Raw genomic sequence first — 5284 nt, forward strand, 5'->3', positions numbered from 1 at the left:
AAACATAACAACTAAACTACATACTTTCAGTATCAGCCTTTACTTCCGCGTCACGCCTCCCCTTTTTTCATAGAAGACAGAATAAGAAGCTTGGAGCCACTACGCTGCTATAATGTCAGTCACTGACGAGCCGATAAAACTGATTGTGTGTTGGTCGCGCTCGGCATGATGTCATGCACATCGCAACCAACACACGATCAGTTTTATCTGATGTCAAACCATTAGTGTCGTAGGCATTTAAGCTTACTTGATCGTCAGTGGCTGACATTATGCGAGTTGGCAAGGTTTGACTCTTTAACGATAAATAACTGTATGTATCGTATGGGATATTCAATTCGGTTTTATTTTATTGAAATAAATAAAAAGACAAACTTCTGTAATAATCTTTTCAAACCTTTACCAGCATGCAAAAGATACAAAACTTTTACGTTAACGATCCTATCCTAAAAGTTCCGTGCACTTGCCTTCTAGCTAAAACGGCAGTGAGGCAAATAAGTTTGAGCAGTTTCGAGAAAATAATATGGCGTACTTGCACTGCACAGCGCGAGAAATAACAAACGAAATACTTATGTAAATGTATGTTTTTTTTTAAATAGTGTCCGACCGAAACTAATTTGTCTAAAGGTTCAGATTCAGCCGAAACAGAAACTTCAAAATAAGGTCATATTTATTCGTTTCAAAAGAAAATAGAAAATAAATCTTCTTTCTTTTTAAATCTTATTTTTACCTATATATATCTATTAATTGATTATGAAACACGGCTTAAACTGAGTTTGGATCATGCCACGTTGCTCCTGACTAAGGGCCCAGTATGGGATCGAAACTAGTCGGGCATACTCCAACCTTATATCACGTGAGTTTTAGCCATGTTTCGTAATCAATTAATATGAATAGCACTCACGATGGTTTAAATTCTAAAATTGGTTATTATTTAATATATTGCTTAAAATAATCATAAGTCATTGCTTAATCACTTAATGGATTTGATTTTAAAGAAATTACATTTTATGTGTTCTAAAATACAGTGAAACCGCGAACTGTCACATGGCTTTGGCGAAGTTATAAGGGTTCCTCGTTGACTACGGAACCCTAAAAGAGATCATAATTGCAATTATCTTCGTTCAATGTTAAAATATTAACGGAGGTTGTTTTCAATTTGTAAACTGTACAAAATTAAAGAAAACCCAAACGCGCTACTGTTTGGAGAAAGGCCAAAGTATAACAACGCTCCTCTAATCGTTTTGTGTAAAATGCTCCATTTGTGTAACTTTCTAGTACAAATGGCTCTATTAGACATCCCTTTATTGACCATGTACCTAGCTACTCTACCTTTACCTACTTTTTATATTTTTAGGATTTATATTAGTAATAAAATGTTTCTTTTTTAACTTAAAGGTAAATCAGAGCATCAAATTCAGATGGACGTTTTTGCGTTAATAAGGACTCAAAAGTAAATCGTAATGATGGCGAACCTTCCTTACCGCTCACGAATCATCGGTCTATAAACCATATCAAGTAGGTAATTGCGGCAAAATAAAATAAAAAAAAATACTCTGAAAAAATAAACAAAGGGAATCGACTTAAAATAAACGATTTTTAAATTATTGTTAGATATTATGTTCGATCTAATTATTATTTACTAGAAGACAACGCGCGGTTTCACCCGCGTGGTTCCCGTTCCCGTAGGAATATGGGCATAATATAGAGCTTATAGACTTTCTCGATAAATGGGCTATCTAACACTGAAAGATTTTTTAAAATCGGACCAGTAGTTCCTGAGATTAGCGCGTTCAATCAAACAAACAAACACTTCAGCATTATATTATCAGTGTAGATTTATTTACCTGCCTAACTAATACGATACATTACAGTTTTTGCATTTAATCGATGTACCTTACCCTAGCATTTAGCGATTCGTAGGCCCCATTAAAAATTTTGAGTGATCGAAGTTTGGAAAATTTACTGTACGAGCTTCGCCTTTTTGAATTTAAGTGGTACTATTCGAAACTTCGAATGGAAAGTTAGTTAGCAAGTAGGTGCCTAACCTTAAGTTAAAATAAGTATGTGAAAGACCAACAATTGTCTGGTTTATGCAGTATAATGCTGAGCTGGTAGCTTTTTCAGGGTTTTCAAACACAATAGGTACCTTGAGAAACTACCTACCTAGCCTAGCCTACCTATAGTAGTTATAAAATATTTATATAATTTATTTATATAATTAGTTATATAATTTAGTCTCTTTCTCGGACTCCATTTGGAAAACATAACTTTTGATTATGAGTCAAGATCGGTATCAAACGGATTCTTCAAAGGTACAGTAAGGCGAATGGTAGAGGGGGGACGAAGAGGGTGATTTAATAACACGATAATATTTTTACCCTATCAGGTAGGTAGGTAATTGGTTTAACTTCAGCTTCATTATTTACAAAGTAGTAAATAATAAATGCGTATTTTTACTTAAAATAAAAAATAAACAAATAATTTATAAAATAAAAAACTTAAAGGGACAGGTATATTATAACATGGTTGTACTTAAACAAACATAGGTACTACAAAATAAACAGCAATATTATTACTGAGAAAAATGAGGCTGTTTATTAATTTAGGATGTACGCTTTACGCGAACTTCCCCTTATGTTCCGTTCCTACTAACTAAACATAAAATTAATATAAAAATATATAATTGGACAAAACACATCACCTTACCCTTATCTTACTTAAGTAGGGTCGGAAAAATATATCAATCTTTTCAATTTGTCTCTATTACTCGTCAATTCCTCATCCACTCCTTTTACACACAAACATGTCCTTTTTAACACAATTCAACCATCTCTTCTTTGGCCTTCCTCTCCTCTTATGTCCTTCTACTTGCACATTCAACATTTTTCTAGACAAAATTGGACAAAACACATACCAAATTATTATCTAGCCCAAAAGTAAGCGTAGTGAGATTTATGGATACTGCTTATAAATTGTTAGGTAGATAAGTATTCTTTTTTTTATTCTCTTTTAAAGATATCTAACTTTAGTGACTATAGGTCGATAAGTATGGTACAACCTTCTACAATAATTAAGTGTACATTGTACGATTGTACACTTAATTATTGTAGAAGGTTGGTAGGTACCTTGGTATAAAGTGACTCATTAACTGAAATAACAGTGAGTTCCTATGTAGGTATTCGTTCAAGCGGAAAAGAAAAATAGTAAGCATTAAAAAAGGAAAGACGCCGTACAAACAGGATTGCAATTAAACCGCTGTTTTAGTTCTTGGTTCTTGCAGCTACTCGTATACATATGTACATACATATAGCTATAGCCACACTTTAGTTACATTAAGTTTGACTATTTGTAGAAATTCTACTACCGGTTTGAAAGTAGGTCCTGCTAGGAAGGCCTCCAAGCCTGTTATAAAAATAGTTTAACATAAAAAAAAAATAGGCCAGTTTTTTTTGGAAAATAAACTTACTTCGTAGTAGAAAAAAATCAACATTGATTAATTGAAACAACTATGCAAAAATAATTACCAAGTATAAAAACAACGCTTTTTTAGAATTTAAACTATCGTGTGTTATTCATATTAATTTATTATGAAACACAGCTAAAACTCACGTGATATTAGGTCGGAGTATGCTCGACTAGTTTCGAACCCATACGGGGCCCTTAGTCATGAGCTGGTTCTTGCATCGCGGCACGATCCAAACTAGGGCATACTCCGACCTAATATCACGTGAGTTTTAGCCCTGTTTCATAATCAATTAAAACAACGCTTGAGAAATTTTTCAGCACATGGTACTACTAAATTGCACTGAATATAGGGATTTAGGAGTATTAGTGTTCTGTGGTAGGGATTTTCGTAAATGTACTTAAAATCCGTAAAAGGTATTTCGTTATTTTAGTAGGCCTTGATGTCAGTTGATCCACCTGTAGAGTATGTCGTACTATTTTATGTATGTGAAACACTGGCGCCAACTAGGCACCCCCAGATACCTCTCATTAGCTGTTGGGTACTTAGGTAGCTCTATAAGTAAAATAAAATACTTATTTGAATATATGAAAAAATAATGTGATTGGCCCTTTGACACCTAAGGATTGGCCCTTCACAATTTAACCAGGCAACCTATGTGTCACTGTCATCATTTATTTCATAGTACTAATGAATAAGGTATGAATGAATGAGGGTATATTGTATATTCCTAATGATCTTAGACCTTAGATAGGTACCTACCTATTGCAAGAAAAGTGTAGTCTGAAAGGAACACGATTATTGTCGGAACCATTCGATCGGCTGAGTCGTGTTAAAAAATATTTATTTACAAATTATGAGAAAATCGTAAAGAATCCTAAATTAATATACGTTGCAAACAAGAAAGAATCGAAACACGCTGGAAAAATCGGGTAAAAACTAATTTTAGACTAGTTAGAATTGAAAATTTTGAAATTAGCAGGTAGTATAACGAACAATTTTTGGGCGGTAAATTCAAAAATTGTTCGTACTCGATTAAAATACTAAAGTAGTCCGAAGTAGGCCTTAAATGTATGAGTACAATACAACAGTGGGAGAACAATACGCATATGTTGACCTATGCGCCGAAACACATTTTCGCTTATTTGTTAGCGACTTTTAGCGACGTAGGGACGGGTACGGGGTAATAATTACCAAAACCATTAGGTACGTTAAACGTTTATCAATTAATTTCAAAGATTAAATTTGTATTACAGAACTTAATGCTTCTTTTAAATCTCCCGCTATAAACGCCACGGACCATAGTATACTGAGGTACCAGGTGTGCACCAGACCAACTCAACTACGTATTCACGCACAATAATTCGGCCGTGTCCTTATCACAGCCACAACCTATTTTTTAATTTAATTTCAATAGTTTAACTCGTCCTCCTCAAAAAATTACCGACAATTTTGTTGGTGAATTTGGATGCGGTACAAGTCCATATGTATTTGGTCTGAGTGATTATATTTGTATAGTGACAGTAAATGTGGTGCTGCCACACAGCGAGTTTAGTTCCATTTTTATTAACTTTACTACTTTACTCATATACTTAAATAAAGCTTAAATATAAATCTATGACTTTACTCCTTTGTGTCGCACTCGTCGGACTATATTACATTTCAATTTATTATTATTTATGCTTTATATGACGTTTGTGATTTGAATTTATTATTGTCTGTGTTTTTTTGACGTTTGTGATCATTTTGTGAGTCTATGGCTGTGACTTGTATCCAAGGCCGTTCATTTGTCGTCTGTGTTAATTAATTGAAAAAAAATAA

Source organism: Bicyclus anynana, chromosome 10 (assembly GCF_947172395.1).
Source record: "Bicyclus anynana chromosome 10, ilBicAnyn1.1, whole genome shotgun sequence".
Classification (NCBI taxonomy): Eukaryota; Metazoa; Arthropoda; class Insecta; order Lepidoptera; family Nymphalidae; genus Bicyclus; species Bicyclus anynana.